This window comes from Chlorocebus sabaeus, chromosome 21 (assembly GCF_047675955.1).
Source record: "Chlorocebus sabaeus isolate Y175 chromosome 21, mChlSab1.0.hap1, whole genome shotgun sequence".
Taxonomy (NCBI): Eukaryota; Metazoa; Chordata; class Mammalia; order Primates; family Cercopithecidae; genus Chlorocebus; species Chlorocebus sabaeus.
In genome coordinates, this window is record NC_132924.1 from 73,290,563 (window position 1) to 73,309,806 (window position 19,244).

The window sequence follows — 19,244 nt, forward strand, 5'->3', positions numbered from 1 at the left end:
AGAATCCAATCCAAGAGAAAATTTCCTTGCAAGTTTTCTACGAAGAAAAACTCTTAGTCTCAATGAAAGGGTTTAACTACCCCACCTTAAAAGCTCAACTATTGCTAAGGCTAACCTTCTAATGCTACTCACCATTTCCATATCTCAGACCAACATTCCAACACTAGGAAAAATAGCTAGGATCATAGTGTGTAAACATAGCCACAGGGGGGGTCCATCTGTGAGAGTGAAGGTAAGATTCTAGCAAAGAAATGTCAGATATTACACCACAGTACGTTACATCTCTAGAAATTTCTGAAAAAAAATCAAGCAAAGGAAAAAAAAATCTAAAACTAAGAAGTGCAATAAATAATTAGACCCATACCAAAAAAAATTTTTAGAAGAAACGTTCAGTTATTGGGTGAACTATAACACTGTGCAATGTTGATTAGATTTAACACACGTGGAAATTAACATTAGATCTTCCTTACTGGGAAAAATCACACTCAATGCAATTACCTCCTTGACTAAGGCTCTCCAAGAAGAGAGCAAAACTGGGGTCAGAAAAAAGTAAAACTCAGTCCGATAGCCAGGACAATGGGAAACATGAAATTTATTCGGTACACTCTGAGTAGGTCTACTCTTGGAAGTAGAGGCTAACTCACATTAATACCATACCCAACCACATAAAACCCATTTGGCTTTTTTGTTTTTTTCCCCAGAGAAAATCTACTTTGCAGCAGTAGATTATTTCTAAATTAATTCACTGAACACAATGCCGATATTCTCTGTTCTTTAATTCATCAGTTGGGCATTTATAAATTTGTCAATTTTGTCAGAATTAATAAGCTTGTTAATTTCAAATATTTTGCAACACCACCTCTGAAGATCATATTTTGTTTTGAACTTTGTATTTAACATACGTTATTTCTGACTTTAGATTTCTATACATAAGAAGACACTAAATAATAAGCTTCCTCTTTGGTTGTTATTTATACTCATTGAAACATTCAATCCTGAAGTCAGAAAAAGCTCTGGAAAGAGTTTATTTGGGACATAAATTCTCCCTGTAGTTTAATTAAAGATTGGTAATTAGGATTATTATGTGTTGTGGCTTATCTTGAATTCTGATCACTATGTTTTGTTCCCAATTGGCCCGTTTGATCTTTTCTTTCATGCTCCAAATAGTTTTACCAATTTATGTCTGAAAAAAAAAATCCTTTGTGACTCAATTTAAAAAATATGTGCCACAACAGTTCAGGGAGAATAATAATGAAGATATAATTGAAATGTTATGATTAAGTTATTTCTTTTGAAGTGTGTTCTGCCCAAATTTATTTTCCTTATCTATGTTTCTTTTATTTAAGATATAATTAGTATAAACTCATTACAAAATAATTCCCAATTATCATCTGTAGGTTATGTGTATCTGTTTATATATGTATACATATATAACAATTTCTTCTTTATGATATTTTAAAAACATAAGTTATACTTTTAATAATTTCTAAATGGAAAGCATACCATTTTCTTCTTTTTTAACAGGGATAAATAGAATAGCAAAATTTCCTCAAGACTTATCAAGTGTCAGATAAGCCTTTTTTTTTTTTTCCAATTTTTCAAAGCTTACTACTTTGATTTATCCAAGAGAGTCTAGAAACTTAGTTGATATAATAAACTATGAATCTCAAATGTGAATGGTTAAGAAATTTGCCAGATTCACAAATGGTGCTTTAGGGTTTCGGGGAGAATAAAAAGATTATGTGCTAGAGAATGTTGACCAAACCAAATTCAAACATTCAGTGTGACACAATGGGGAAATCTTTCATGCTATCTCAATTTCAACCTCATGGAAAATTCATGACTGCCATGAAAAGACCAAGCTTGTGAGTTTTATTTAACCCAGCTTTGACACCAGCAAATTCAGGAGGGAAACAAAATCTAAGTATTTTAGTTTTTAATTTTCCTTTGAAAAAAAAAGGTTCCATCAAATCCAAGCTTCAGTTTTAAAGCCCATGTTCTTTTGTGCTACAATTAAAAAGGCAAACATATTTTGTTATGTTCATAGCTGTACAATTGTTAAAATAATGGACTACTGGCTCCAGTCAATTTGCTATTTCACTGTACCATAGATGGTAATGCTTAAAAATAAAATCATAGGTTTATGAAATGTAAGAATTTTTTAAAACTGATGTCGTAATATATTTCTGATAATTAAAATTGCATTATATCAATTTTTATTTCTTATTCTATTAATTTCATTAAAATGTTCTTATGACTATAATTCTTTGACAAACTGTTTGAATTCTATAGTGATTTACCACTTAAAATATGTAGATATGGGCATATTAGTAAGAATATATATGCTTTCCTAGTTATTAAAATTCGATTTAAGACAGCAGTCATAAATACTTCTTTTGAGGAATGCTATAGCTATCATGTTCATGCTCTGCAGGCAGCTGAAGAAATGGCTTTCTGTTACTGTTTAACTTGCTATATTTTTTTTCACTGTGAATCTACCGGCTACCAATACATTATTAAAAAAAAAAAAAGTTGTTCTTTTTATCAGTCATGATAGGGTGGGTAAATATTATGGTAATAAACAGCCCTCAAATCTCAATACTTATTGCACTGAAGATTTATTTCTCTTTCACACAATTTCTGTTGGGTTTAGGCAATTCTCCAGGACAACTGAACTACATGATGGAGTTCAGTAACCCAGGTTACACCTCCATATCATCAGAGCTTCGATAACCACAGCAGCAAGATAAGGCACAGCATGAAAAGTCACATATATTCACTTTAATACTTCAATAAGGAAGTGATTCATGGTACCTCTGCTCACATTTTATTGCCAAAGGAAGACCTATGGGATTGCTTAAAGTTCAGGGAGTCAAAAAAGAGCAATACTCCTATATGCCTGAAAGGAAAAGAGAATCGGAAATATTTATGGACAATCGTAATATCCACTATACCCTCTGAGGTTTTTTATTTACTTGTTTGGTTTTATTACTTGATTTTTTTCACGATTGCAGTGTACTTCAGCAGAGGTTGGCAAACCTTTCCTGTACAGAGTAGTATAGTAAAGATTTTCATCTTTGTGGACTATATCCTCACAAATAGTCAGCTCTTTTGTTATAGCATAAAATCAGCAATAGATAATATTAAAACAAGTGAGTATGACTGTGTTCCAGAAAATCCTTTTTTATGGCCTCCAGGCCATTTACTGAATTCTGACTTGGAATAACAACCATCCCTTCTGTTACTGATAGCAAGAAATCCCCTGGATCCTTCTCTTTTTCATCATTCCTTGGCCTCCTACCAAGGCTTCCTCATCTAGCCATGCAGATTGTGTACTGTATAAACTCAATGGGAATTTTTCACATTGACTACAATAGGAATGGTGCCTCCTGGATTTCTTCCCAGTGGGAGCCCAATCTACTAAACCTTGCATACAAGTTACAAAAATCTTTTATATTTCTGTTTTGTAGATACCAGTGTGCTCTCTTTGCTATTACAACATAAGTTCAATATAGTACTCAAGGGAATGGGCAAGATGTTGGGGAACAGTACATGCCATAAACATTATCGATATTTTTATTTGATAACAGCTTATTTTGATATATGATTTGTAAATAAAAATTAGCAAATTCAGAAAAATAATGAAATAAAGCAACAAACTATAAAAGTAGTTGTGTTTTTTTAATTTAATATTTTCTATTATAAACTTATAGCATTATAATTTTTAATGAATCTGTAGTTTATTAAATGAATTAGCTATAGTTTTTGATCAACTTCCACTTTTGAAGTTTAGCAAGTTTCAAATTTTTGCTAGTAAAAATAATACTAAATGAAATGGTTATACATAAGTGTTTGAGCATTTTCTCAGGATAAATTTGTTAAGATAAATTATTTTCTTAGGAAAAATTTCTGTAGTATATTTTCTAGGTCACCCCTACATATTCTCATTTTTAAAAAATATGAATATGACTATTTCATATTTTCCTCATCAAGATTGAGTATTATCTTCATATGGTAAATTCATGTAAAAATACACATTCTTGATTATTTGACTATATTTCCTGATTAATGAATGACTCATTTATCTGGCAATTTCAGGAAACAAATTTACACACAGACACACACACGTAACTTTTCCAGGTATTAGTACATACCTATTAGAGAGCATGTATTTGCTGTATATTTATCTGCCTTATTACAAAGGGCATAATGTAAACTTTTCTCAAGGATTCTAAGTTATCAATTAAGATAACATAGAATACAATTTTCAGAGATCATTATCAATATTAATGAATGTTTACTCTGTGATATATTCGTACTGTTTGACTTTGTTCACCTTGAAGATTTATTATTATTCTTATAAAAATAGAGATAAATACATACATACAAATGAGTTGGGACTATGTACTAATAAGCTGTTTTCTTAATGTCCCCTGGGAAAATCAATCTTCTTAATGTGTAGCTACATCCTTACATTATTTATGAGCTTATGTTTTGTAGTTGAATAGTCTGTGTTTGTTGCTGAGTAGTAGGAACAGGGGAAATAAACAACCCTTCCAGTTAGTCACAGATAGGGTAGGTATGTAGTGATCCTGGAGAAAGATGGTTTTAGAGGAAGTCTATTTGAGGTCTGTTTAATCTGAGAAAAAAGCTAAGGCAAGCATTTCATTTCACAGGGATAGGTGGGTTTAGGAGCCCCTAATTCCTGCTATACTTCTGTTTTACACATTTTTCAAGTTTTCTTAAACTATCCTGTGTACTCCCAAATGTCCCCTCCAATAATGTTTTACTTGTCTACTTGATTCTGTGAGAACACTTTTACATGTCACTTTTTTCAAAGAAAATATGATAGGTAGTTGTTGATTATAAAATTATGATAATTATTGTTAATTAGTAAGTTTTCCTTTGCCTTTTTAAAAATGTCATCCACAATCTCTACCACTATTTGATTTACTAGATGCGTGTTGAAAAAGTAATAATAGAAATACGTTGGAACAAGACAGAAGAAATAGTAGAGGTCAAGGAAAGAAATTTGAATTTTAGAGTAATGCAGTGTAAAAGGCCTATATTTAAGCAGACAAGTATACTCTTTTTTTTACTATACACCAGTGAATGAAAAATGTTAACATTAAAAATCTAAAATACATATATATATTTTAGCACTGCTTCTGAATGATGTCTTGCAAATAACTAAGGCACTACGTCAGTGATGTTAGTACTCCTGACTTTGTATAACCTCAAACTCTAAGAAGCTCTTAGGAGATAACATCATTAGTCAAAAAGATTATTGCTCCCCTCTAATAGGGAAATGAATCAGATAGTTTACAATCGTCCCTTGGCATCCAGGGTTGGGGGGATTGGTTCCACTGGTTTGCACTAGAAAGTCAAAGTTAATGCATAGTACCTATCTATAAGAAAATCAAAATCAAACTTGGAAGTAAAGGCAAGCAAAAGTAATTGTAATAGATGGCAATATGTGGAATATTATTAGTATGAATAAATACTAATGGACATTAGTATAACATAATAATATAAAGCTGGGTGCAGCGGCTCACGCCTGTAATCCCAGCACTTTGGGAGGCTGAGGCAGGCTTATCACGAGGTCAGGAGATCGAGACCATCCTGGCCAACATGGTGAAACTCCGTCTCTACTAAAAATACAAAAAATTAGCTGGGTGTGGTGGTGGATGCCTGTAATCCCAGCTACTCAGGAGGCTGAGGCAGAAGAATTGCCTGAACCAGGGATTCAGAGATTGCAGTGAGCCGAGATCATGCCACTGCACTCCAGCCTGGAAGCAGAGAGAGATTCCATCTCAAAAAAATATATAAATATATATATTATACATGTATATATAATATATATTATATATGTATATATAAAATATATTATATACATAATGCTATATATTTATGTGTATATAATATATATTATATACAGAATATATATTATATATTATATATATAATAGTAGTATAATATAATAATATTAGAACTTTGGGAGCACATATGGGTGACTACTTTTATTCTGGATATCAGAATATGTTTCATAGAAGACTTAACACATGAGGTAGACCTTATAGAATGAGTTGTGTTTTTCCAGCCTTGTCTTTTCAGAGGTTTCCAAGAGTCAACTTTATCACAATGTCAAATGGGCTACATCAAGAAGCAGTAAATTTTCCATTACTGAAGATGACAGCACACAAGCTGGACAAAGCTTACACAGAATGTTGCAGTGCGCCCTTAAGCATCTATGTTGGAGTGTTTGCCAGATAACTTTACTTCTCTAGGTTCCTTCTTCCTTGAGATGATAATATTCTAAACTGTCTGAGTTGGGCGAGTTGTTGGGGTGAGGAGAGAGTGGGAGGGAGAGAAAGAGAGAGAGAAAGAGAGAAAGAAAGAGAGACAGACAGACACAGAGAGAAAGAGACAGAGAGATGTAAATGCATTCCAAGCAAATGGCAAGCATGTATAAAGTTCTACGAGTGACTTATATATTTGGAAAATTTGGAATAAGCCTATGTGACCAGTATGGATAGTGGTAGGAGTGCACTGGTGAAGAGGGAAGTCAAACTGGAAAGAGATAAGAGATGGAAAGTACAAGTTGCATTCAGATTAACAAAATCCTCAAATATAATGCTAATAAACTTTAAATGTATTCTATTAGCTACTGAAATGCACCAAAGATTTTGGAGTAAGAAAGGTGAACAAGTTTGGAAAGAATCAAGTGAAGATATCACCATTTGAAAACTTAAAAAAGATCATATAAGATTTTTAGTGGGAATCCAATATTTTTGCCCACAAAGCTTTTCTCCTTCTCTTGCTAAAAGTACAGTCTTTTTCTTTTAGAATTATCTCTTCCATTATAAGAAGTCTTAGTAAAACTGTCAATTAAGAATTTGTAAAACTATCAATTAAGAAGGAAAAATAACCTAAGCTAGAAAGTGAAGTTCCCCTTCAAATTGGATCTTGTGCAAAGCACCACAATTGGAGCTAATGATTCTCCCCCAATGACTGTGCCTTAAAAAGATTGTTTACTAGTTCACAAAATCTAAATCTGAAGGGTTGCTTTGTTCTTGTTTTTCCTGGTATTTAGTAAGAGTTCACTTCTGTTGTTTACAAACAGAGAATATTAATTCACAGCCACAACAGTCCTGTGTGAAAATAAGTGTATGCTTCTCACATTACCGGGTCACATAATGAGTGACATCATTGGTATTATTTTAAAAATAATGCTGGATATCAGCAAAGTGGAGAATCAGGAAGTTCTGACCACTCCTTTTCCCCACAGACACAGTGATTCAACAACACACAGACCAATTCCCTTTGTGAGAAACTGGATTCTAACATATATGATGGGTGAGGAATTGGGTTGTTATTTAGATACCATGCAAAAGCTGACTTTTACTTGTCATAAATGACAAGTAAACATAGAAAAACAAATAATCAAATTTGGGAAAGGCTAATAGAATTCAATTCAGGATGCTTTGTTCTACCTATGTGTGGCTCTTGTAGCCTCATTCCTCTTAGAAAAAGTAGAAACTGGGAATTGGCAATATGACCATTCTACTGGAAATCTTATTAGAATTATAAGTTTCTCTCCAAACTAAGAAAGACTACGTTTTTATGGGTAATAATTATCTCACTTTCTCCATTCTCTAGTGTCACTTATGCTGCCCTGGGACATGGTAGACAGACAGCAACACTTTATCATTTCTTCCTTGCTCTTAACAGCCTTGAATCAAACCCTAAGCATCCCTTGGCCGTAACTGTCATATTCATGCCACAATAGGGGCTTCCAAGTCCATAGAGTATTATGGAGGCCACAGAGGAGAGCACACTCTCTGGGATCACTTCCAGAGTCAGAGAGGTGGCGATATCATTTGCAGTGATATCTGTAAGTCTTTATTATTTCTGTGCATAGAATTCTTCAGAATTTCTCCAAGAAATACCATCTAAATTGTTAATGTTCATTTTCAACATTTCATTTTTTGTTGTTGTAAAGAAATCTACATATCTGGACCAAATGGAATATTGTAATTATACTGAGGATAGAGCCAGACTATATTTATTTCAGGTATTCATTCACTTATTTGACATATATTTATGGAGTGCTATATTAGTCAGGGTTCTCCAGAGCAACAGCACTAACAGAATATATATATGAAAATTTATGACAATTGGCTTGCATGATTATGAAGTCTGAGAAGTCCCGTTTTATGCCATTTGGATAGCACTTTCTTACTGGAGACCCAAGGCAAATTGGTGGTATAATTCAGTCCAAGGCGAAAAACCTGAGAGGGACAGTCACTAGTGTAAATTTTAGTCTGAAGGCCCAAGAAAAAGAGCTCCAGTGTCTAAGGGGAGGAGAAGACGGATGTCCCAGTCAAGAAGACAAAGAGAGAATGTGCCCTTCATCTTCCTTTCTGTTCTACTGAGTCCCTCTACAGACTGGACGATGCCCACCCATGCTGGTGAGGGCAGATCTTCTCTACTCAGTCTACTGACTCAAATGCTAATCCTTTGAGAAGTGTCTGTACATGTCCTTTGCCCATTTTTTAATGGGGTTATTTGTCTTTTACTTATTAAGTTTTTTATAGATTCTGGACATCAGACATTTGTTGAATGCATAGCTTGCAAGCATTTTCTGTAGGTTGTCTGTTTACTCTGCTGATAGCTTCTTTTGCTGTGCAGAAGGTCTTTCATTTAATTAAATTCCCACTTGTCCGTTTTGCTTTTATTGCAATTGCTTTAGGGGACTTAGCCAAAAATTATTTGCCACAGCTGATGTCAAAAAGGGTATTTCCTAGGTTTTCTTCTAGGATTTTTATAGTTTGAGATGTTACACTTAAATCATTAATCAACATTGAGTTAATTTTTGTATATGGTGTAAGAAAGGGGCCCAGTTCATTCTTCTGCATGTGGTTAGCCAGTTATCTCAGCACCGTTTATTAGATAGAAAGTCCTTTCCCCATTGCTTGGTACTGTTGGCTTTATTGATGGTCAGATGGACGTAGGTATGGGCCTTTATTTCTGGGTTCTCTATTCTGTTCCGTTGGTCAAAGTGTCTGTTCCGTTGGTCAAAGTGTCATGTTGATTTGGTTACTGCATCCTTAAAGTAACTTTGAAGTAGGTAATGTGATGTCTCTGGCTTTGTTCATTTTGCTGAGGATTGTTTTAGCTATTTGGGCCCTTTTTTGGTTCCCTCTTAATTTTAGAATAGTTTTTCTAATTCTGTCAAAAATGATATTGGTAGTTTGATAGGAATAGCACTGAATCTGTAAGTTGCTTTGGGCAGTGACAACATTAGTTTTTCCAATCCATGAACATGGATTGTTTTTTTATTTACTTGTCTCATTTCTGATTTATTTCAGCAGTGTTTTGTAGTTCTCTTCAAAGAGATATTTCCCCTCCTTGGTTAGCTGTATTCATACGTATTTCAGTTTTTTATGTGGCTACTGTAAAAGGAGTTATGTCCTTGATTTGGCTCTCAGCTTCAACGTTATTTGCTTGCAGAAGTGCGACTGACTTTTGTACATTGATTTTGTTTGGTGAAACTTCACTAAAGTCATTTATTAGTTATAGGAGTCTTTTGGCAAAGTCTTAGGGTTTTCCAGTTATATAATCACATTGTCAGTGAAGATAGTTTGATAACTTCTTTTCCTGTCTGGTTGTCTTTTTTTTTTTTTTTTTTTTCTCTTGCCTGATTGCTCTGGCTATGACTTCCAATACTATGTTGAATAGGAGTGATGAGAATGGGCATCCTTGTCTTATTACAGTTCTCAAGCGGAATTGTTCCAGCTTTGCCTATTCAGTATGATGTTGGCTGTGGATTTGTCACAGATGGCTCATTATTTTGAGGTATGTTCCTCCAATGCCTCTAATCTGTTAAGGGTTTTCATCATGAAGACATGTTGGATTTTATCAGAAGCTTTTCTTGGGTCTATTGAAATGATCATATTTGTTTTGTTGTTAATTCCGTTTATGTGGTGTATCACATTTATTGATTTCTATACATTGAGAGAAGATGATATGGTTTGGCTCTGTATTGCCACCCAAATCTCACCATAAATTGTAGCAATCCCCATGTGATATGGGAGGCATGCAGTGGGAGGTAATTGGATAGTGGGAGCAGGTTTTCTTCCATGCTGTTCTCAGGGTAGTGAAAAAGTCTCACAAGATCTGATGGTTTTATACAGGAGAGTTCCAGTGCGCATACTCTCTTGCCTGCCACCAGATAAGGCACGGCTTTGCTCCTCCTTCACCTTCCTCCATGATTGTGAGGCCTCAATGTGAGGAACTGTGCATCAATTAAATCTCTTTTTTTTGTTGTTGTTGTTTTTTTTTTAATATATTACCCAGTCTCAGGTATGTCTTCATTAGCAGTGTGAGAATGGACTAATACAGAAGACATATTAGTGGCCAGCAAACCAATGAAAAAATGCTCATCATCACTAATCATCAGAAAAATATAAATAAAAACCACAACAACATACCATCTCACACTAGTCAGAATGGCTATTACAAACTCCAATAATAGCAGATGCTGGTGAAGCTGCAGAGAAAAGGCAACATTTATACACAGTTGGTTGGAATGTAAATTAGTTCAACAACTGTGGAAAGCAGTTTGGAGATTTCTCAAAGAACTTAAAAGAAAACAGAGCTACCATTGAACCCAGCAATTCCATTACTAGGTTATACCCAAAAGAAAATAAATAGTTCCACCATAAAGACACAGGCACTCATAATGTTCATTGCAGCACTATTCACAATGGCAAAGACATGACATAACCCAGGTGCCCATCAGCACTAGATTGGATAAAGAAAATGTGGTACATATACAACATGGAATATTATGCAGTCATAAAAAAGAATGACACAACATCTTTTGCAGCAACACAGATGCAGGTAGAGGCCACAATCCTAAGTGAATTAATACAGAAACAGAAAAGGAAATACCATATATTTTCACTTAAAAGTGGGAGCTAAACATTAGGTACTCATGGACATAAAGATGAGAACAATAGACACTCTGGACTGCTAGAGGTGGGAGGGGAGGAAGTTGTGTTGACTGAAATGCTACCTATTGGATACTATGCTCACTACCTGGGTGGCAGGATCTGTACTCCAAACCTCAGCATCATGCAATATACCCATGTAACAGACCTGCACATGTACCGTCTGGATTTAAAATAAAAGTGAAATTTTTTTAACATGCTAATCATTTCTGGAAACACTTCACAGACACATTCAGAAATAATGTTTTGCCAGCTACCTGGACATTTCTTAGACTGGTCAAGTTATGCATAAAATTAGCCATCATAGGTACTTACCAAGAGCCAATCACTTTGCTAGGCACTGACTACTGAGTAGCATAAAAGATAAATATAATCTGACCTCGCGGAGCTTGAATTATAGTAAGGAAGACTTTGCACCAAATTAAGCATATATATTGATGGTAGTCTTGCCTATGTCCTCAATATATTAAATTCTCTGCTCTAATGTCACCTACTCTGAAAAGACATTCCCAGGACAGCATGTTTAGATTCCTGAGTAAGAATGATACTACAATTTGCTTTTCTACTTAGTCACATAATATCATTATTATATGTGTAGTATATGTCTAAATAGATCATATATTACATATAATAAACAAACATAAAATATTAAACATGTAACACATTTAAACTGTAATATAATCTATAACAAGGCAGGGGAACATTTATTTGTTGTTTAACACATACACTTTATTGAAAAACAGAGCACTCATAGCAGAATACAGAACAGGAAGACGAAGATCAGTGTAATGGAAAAGACTTTTTTTCATTTCTAATGACACAGAATAATACGAAAAGTACTTTAAAATGTTAAGTGTTTTATTTACTTCTTTTCGTTATTGAGTGTGAAATGACTATGAAAATGTATGAAAAAAATAATGGTTTTTCTCTAAAAAGTACACAGTTAAAAATATGCCCATCTCAAAATGAAAAATAGCATTTCTTGTTATTATATATTGTAACTAGATAAGTATGCATGAAAATGTGAGTATGATACTAATACATCATGCAAGAAAGCCAAGCAATAAACCCTCACTATCTAAGGACAAATTACCCATTATCTTTACACTCCAGAAACAACTTTTGTATTTTTACAAAGTAGTAGTAGATGTATTTTCAGTTCTTCAGACTCTGTTCAAGCCACTGAGTTTTAAGCTAATTTATTTTTACAAAAGTGCGAAAGAAGGTTAATTTGCATTTTTCTATTACTGCATATTGTTACTGTTTATTTTCCCCCTCCCTACCTGCCTTTCATTAGTTACCTTTTTGTTATTATTGCTTTTCTGATAACTTGAAAGTTGGAATTGTGAGGCAATTTTTTACTTGAGTGATTATATCTAAATTCTTAAGACCTATTCCCCTATTTGATGTCCTTTATAAATTTCTAAACCTTACCAATGCCTAGATTTTTGCTACAAGCAAGACCATTACTTTAGGCTTTTTACCTTCCGTTGTCATTGACATTCTACTTTATAAACTTTCTCATATGTTAAGAAAAATTTTTGGCTCACAAAACTAGAAGACCAGATATAACTCAGCCTTCAAGATTGACTTAATCTAGTCACCCTATCTCTGTTTTTGGTAATTCTGTCCAATATAATTTATTCAAATTCACTCTGTGCTTGCTTCACTGCCAGCCTCAATTTTTTTTTCACGATGGAGAAGTGGTTATAGTATAATGTCAGACATCTGAGTCCCACATCGGGAAGAAGGAAACCTATCTCTTTTGGTAGATCTCTTTTAAGAGAGAAGAAACTTCATTTCCAAAATCCTCCAGCAAGTCATTGTCCATGTCTCTTAGCCTCATCTTAGTTCATATATTCAATTTATATCCTTCATTTTGCCTAAGGGTAACGCCGTATGTTGATTGGCTGAGGCCTGTATCATTGATCCAGTCATTATTACTCTTGAACAATAAAATTTAAAACTTCAAAGTGGAGTTTAGGTCAGCTGCCCTTAATGCAGATGAGATATTTGGATAATTTTGAATTGCTCATTTCAAAAATCAAGTCATTGATTAAAAGAGGAAACACGTAAGGCTCAGTGGCTCATGGCTGTAATCTCAACACTCCGGGAGGCCGAGGCGGGCGGATTGCTTGAGTTCAGGCTCAGGAATTGGAGACCAACCTAAGCAATGTGGCAAAATCCAATCTTTCCAAAAAAAAAAAAAAGAGTTAGCCAATTATGATGGGGCATGCTTGGGAGGAGCAGTTAAGCACAGGAAGTGGAGGTTGCATTAAGCCATGACTGCATCACTACACTCTAGTCTGGGCAAAAGAGTGAGACCTTGTCTCAAACAAAACAAAACAAAAAAAAGAAATTACAAGTAAATAAATAAAATAAAATAAAAGATGGAACAGATGAATAGTTACAAACAATAGCCTCTCCATTCATTATCACCACACTTATTTAAAATATACTCCAAGTCTCAGACAGTTTTGAAGAAAAATTAAAATTAAAAGGAGATCTAAATATCGGAAATCAGTGACTGAAAGGGTTACAAAGTTGTCATTTTATAATATTAACTTACAAGACATAAACTAGAGCTCACTGAAAGTATAGATTATTGCATAAGATAACTGGGTACAAGATCAACACTTGAAAATAACTCTATATTACATCAGTGTAACTGATTAGAATTTGTAATAATTTATTACATATTCATACTCATAATAGTCACAAATCTCTGTTAAATGTTAAAATAAACCTAATAAATGATATGTAGTATCTGTATGTTTAAAGTTATAAAATCTTACTAAAAGACTTAAAATGGGTAAAGGACTGAATAGCATGACTAAATATTTAAATTTTTACAAAATAAAATGTAGAAAGAACAAAAAATGAGCCAAAACATTTCTCACCAGTATTTCTTTAGCATAGTCAAGTGAAAAAAATTCCATATTCTAACTGCTTTTACTTTAACATACCTTAAATAGAATCAGGAGCCACAACTCTGTAAGTATACATTCATAGTGAGTTTGGTTTGTCAATTTTTAGTAATATAACTTGTTGAAAGGATAAAGAATGGAAGAAGAGTTTACATTTTTTCTGTGGCTCCTGGAAATGATCTAATTCTGTGTTTCTCATCTCTGTCTGTATGGTAGAATCACCTGGGATCTTTAAAAATTATTGATGTCTAAGTCCGTGCTGACCAATTACATCATATTTCTGGGAGTGATACCAGGCCTCTGGAATTTTTGAAAGTTTCCCAGGTGATTCTAAAGTAAATCCCATGTGACAGTCTCTCACTAAATTCCCTAACACAGGCTCTATGACAATGATGAGGAACTGCAGAAAAGAAAGAATGCAATAGCATTTTTCTGGAAATTTAGAAATATTGTTATAAATTGTTGGGCTACAAAGAAATTGATGAGCAAAACATTGTAACTATTCCAAGACAATAAGCTTTAAAAGACTAAAATGATTAGAGAACAGGACAGAATGTTTTAGAATCAAAACATCTTTCATGCTTATAAAAGTATAAAATTGCCCAGAAAATTACTTGGTCAGGCTGAGTGTGTTGTCACGAGAGATTCTGTAGATGTGTCCATTTCCTAACCCTGAAGCAGACATCCAGCCCCAAAGCAGCCTCAGATGCGGTCAAGAGGGTGCAGACCAGAGTGGATGATGAGGAGGTGGTAAAGGTCAGGGGCAGATCTGAGGGCCAGAAAGCTCAGCTGAAACAAAATAAACTCAAAAGCAGGCTGAAAATTACATAGAACCAAACCTCAGTTTTCATGATACACTGGGTTTTTCTCTATTCCAGTCCTGACTTTAACAGTGGCTTGGAGACAACAAATGCTGTGTTTCAGGGCATTACTGCTCAGTGCTATTTTCTCAAGATGATTCCTGCTTCACCTATATCAAATATCAATTGTGAAGCGTCTGAAAACAAGTTGTTTAGCAAGCAACAAGTTACAAGGTCTTATTCAGGTATATTATTAGTATTATTAGAAGGCTATTTTCATAATTCATAGGGCTTCATTAAAATATGTTGAAATACTGTTTAAAATAGATGATTTTAGACTGGATCTTTCGAAGTTACATTTTGTAGGAAAATATTCCCCAATGGATGATTCTGAACAAGCTTTGCCTCTGGAAAGGGTGATTTTAAAATAATTTTGGCAGGAATTTGATATATTAAGTTTCTTTTTCTGTGATTGGTGTTTTAGTAATAATTATTTTTTAATTTAAGGTGACATTTTAAAAGAACATGGAGAAACCTGAAAGAAGTTATGCTAAAAGTAAGTCAGTCAAAGAAAGACAGATACTTCATGGCTGCTCTTACATGAGGCATCTAGCCAAATACACAGAAGTTAGACAACAGAATGGTGGACACTAGGAGATGGCGTTAGGTGCAAATACGGGGAGTTGTTCAATTGGTGTAATGACACACTATACAAGAGAAAATTCCAGAGACCTACTGTATCACATAGTGCCTATACTTAATAATCAGGTATTATATAAATTGAACTAGTACTGAAAAAAAGTGTTTTTTTAAGAGGGTAGATCTCATGCTAAATGTTCTTGCCACAAAACAAAAAACAACAACCAAAAAACACAAAAAAGGAATAAAAGGAAACTTTTGGAGGTAATAGGTATGTTTACTACCTCAACTACTGTGACTGTAACACAATTGTACATATATATGTGTCCAAACTCACCAAATTGTATACATTAGTTATATGCAGTTTTCATATACCAATTATACCTCAGGTAAAGCTGGAAAGAGCCATCCACAGTGGCTCGCACTTGTAATCCCAGCAATTCAGGAGGCTGAGGCGAGAAGACTGCTTGACCCAAGAAGTTTGAGAACAATCTGGGCAACATAGCAAGACCCTGTCTCCGCAAAACATTTTTAAAATTAGCCAGGCACGGTGGCACATTCCTGTAGTCCTAGCTGCTCAGGAGGCTGAGGCAGGAGGATCTCTTGACTCCAGGAGTTCAGGGTTATGGTGAGCTCTGGTTACACCACCAGACTTTACCCTGAGAGACAGAGCAATTCTCTCTCTCAAAAAAAAAAAAAAGCTGGAAAAAAATAAACATTTTTGATTCAGCGTCTTTAACTGTTAATACTAAGAATATATGTTTGTGGGATGACAGAAGAGAAAGGAAAGATCTACAAAAAGAGGTGGCAATCATTATTTTAAGGTAAAAATGCTACATAACCTTTTAAGTTTGGTACATAAATATTTCCTTATAAAATTCTATGTTTAATAATATCCACATTATTCACATATTATATGTTAAAACTCTTTCTAGCATGGCAGACTACCATGTTTTTACTTCTCAATAATATAGGCAAAAATATTAGAGCTTAGGAGTTGATCATCTATAAAACATTAAATAAAATTTATAAGAAGTTTCCTACTGATGTATTTGCACCTTTTTATTTAGCCTGTGACATTCGATTATTCTACCAGATATTTTTATGCTTCTTAGTCAGATTAAAGTCTTCATATGTTGAATCAGCCTTGCATCCCAGGGATGAAGCCCACTTGATCGTGGTGGATAAGCTTTTTGATGTGCTGTTGGATTCGGTGTGCCAGTATTTTATTGAGGACTTTTGCATTGATGTTCATCAGGGATATTGGTCTAAAATTGTCTTTTTCTGTTGTGTCTCTGCCAGGCTTTCATATCAGGATGATGCTGGCCTCATAAAATGAGTTAGGGAGGATTCCCTCTTGTTCTATTGATTGGAATAGTTTCAGAAGGAATGGTACTAGCTCCTCCTTGTACCTCTGGTAGAATTTGGCTGTGACTCCGTCTGGTTCTGGACTGTTTTTGGTTGGTAGGCTATTGCCTCAATTTCAGAGCCGCGGCTGGTTCAACATACACAAATCAATAAACATAATCCAGCATATAAACAGAACCAAAGACAAAACCCACATTACTATCTCAATAGATACAGAAAAGGTCTTTGACAAAATTCAACAGCCCTTCATGCTAAAAACTCTCAATAAATGAGGTATTGATGGGATGTATCTCAAAATAATAAGAGCTATTTATGACAAACCCACAGCCAATATCATACTGAATGGGCAAAAACTGGAAGCATTCCCTTTGAAAACTGGCAAAAGACAGAGATGCCCTCTCTCAACACTCCTATTCAACATAGTGTTGGAAGTTCTGGCCAGGGAAATCAGGCAGGAGAAAGAAACAAAGGGTATTCAATTAGGAAAAGAGGGAGTCAAATTGGCCCTGTTTGTAGATGACATGATTGTATATTTAGAAAATCTCATCATCTCAGCCCAAAAATCTCCTTAAGCGATAAGCAACTTCAGCAAAGTCTCAGGAAACAAAATCAATGTGCAAAAATCACAAGCATTCCTATACACCAATAACAGACAAACACAGAGCCAAATCATGAGTGAACTCCCATTCATAATTGATACAAAGAGAATAAAATACCTAGGCATACAACTTACAAGGGATGTGAAGGACCTCTTCAAGGAGAACTACAAACCACTGCTCAACGAAATAAAAGAGGACACAAACAAAGGGAAGAATATTCCATGCCCACAGATAGGAAGAATCAGTATCATGAAAATGGCCATACTGCCCAAGGTAATTTATAGATTCAATGCCATCCCCACTAAGCTACCAATGACTTTTTTCATGGAATTGGAAAAAACTACTTGAAAGTTCATATGGAACCAAAAAAGAGTCCGCATTGCCAAGACAATCCTAAGCCAAAAGAACAAAGCTGGAGGCATCATGCTACCTGACTTGAAACTATACTACAAGGCTACAGTAACCAAAACAGCACGGTACTGGCACCAAAACAGAGATATAGACCAAAGGAACAGAACAGAGCCCTCAGAAATAATATCACACATCTACAACCATCTGATCTTTGACAAACCTGACAAAAACAAGAAATGGGGAAAGGATTCCCTACTTAATAAATGTTGCTGGGAAAACTGGCTAGCCATATGTAGAAAGCTGAAACTGAATCCCTTCCTTACACCTTATACAAAAATTAATTCAAGATGGATTAAAGACTTAAATGTTAGACCTAAAACCATAAAAACCCTAGAAGAAAACCTAGACAATACCATTCAGGACATAGGCATGGGCAAGGACTTCATGTCTAAGACACCAAAAGCTAGGACAACGAAAGCCAAAATTGACAAATGGGATCTAATTAAACTAAAGAACTTCTGCACAGCAAAAGAAACTACCATCAGAGTGAACAGGCAACCGACAGAATGGGAGAAAATTTTTGCAATTTACTCATCTGACAAAGGGCTAATATCCAGAATCTACAAAGAACTCATACAAAAACTTAAAAGAAAAATACAAACAACCCCGTCAAACAGTGGGTGAAGGATATGAACAGACACTTCTCAAAAGAAGACATTTATACAGCCAACAGACACATGAAAAAATGCTCATCACCACTGGTTATTAGAGAAATGCAAATCAAAACTGCAAAGAGATACCATCTCATGCTAGATAGAATGGTGATCATTAAAAAGTCAGGAAACAACAGGTGATGGAGAGGATGTGGAGAAATAGGAACACTTTTACACTGTTGGTGGGACTGTAAACTAGTTCAAACATTCTGGAAGACAGTGTGGCGATTCCTCAAGGATCTAGAAGTAGAAATACCATTTGACCCAGCCATCCCATTACTGGGCATACACTCAAAGGATTATAAATCATGTTGCTATAAAGACATGTGCACGTGTATATTTATTGTGGCACTACTCACAGTAGCAAAGACTTGGAACCGACACAAATGTCCATCAGTGACAGACTGGATCAAGCAAATGTGGCACATATACACCATGGAATATTATGCAGCCATAAAAAATGATGAGTACATGTCCTTTGTATGGACATGGATGCAGCTGGAAACCATCATTCTCAGCAAACTATCGCAAGGACAGAAAACCGAACACCACATGTTCTCACTCATAGGTGGGAATTGAACAATGAGAACACTAGGACACAGAAAGAGGAACATTACACACAGGGGCCTGTCTGGGGGGTGGTGGGGGGAGGGGGGTGGGATAGCATTAGGAGATATACCTAATGTAAATGACTAGTTAATGAGTGCAGCACACCAACATGGCACATGTATACATATGTAACAAACCTGCAGGTTGTGCACATGTACCCTAAAACTTAAAGTACAATAAAAAAGTCTTCATAAACATAATCAGTGTCTCCAGTGTTGAAATA

The 19,244-nt window shown here is 34.8% G+C and overlaps 1 long non-coding RNA gene across 10 annotated transcripts in view; it reads right to left on the bottom strand.

Annotated features, from left to right (window-relative positions):
- The window catches only part of LOC119626230 (uncharacterized), a 198,410-nt gene that overhangs the window by 118,321 nt on the left and 60,845 nt on the right, over window positions 1–19,244 (bottom strand). For 2 of the 10 annotated variants that reach the window (XR_012090387.1, XR_012090385.1), the window contains one exon: window positions 8,726–14,711. The exons of 6 other annotated variants lie outside the window; for them this stretch is intronic. This is a non-coding gene — a long non-coding RNA (uncharacterized lncRNA). Of the gene's footprint in view, window positions 1–8,725; window positions 14,712–19,244 lie in introns of those variants that run through there. 2 more of the 10 variants (XR_012090390.1, XR_012090391.1) reach the window with 2 other exon arrangements.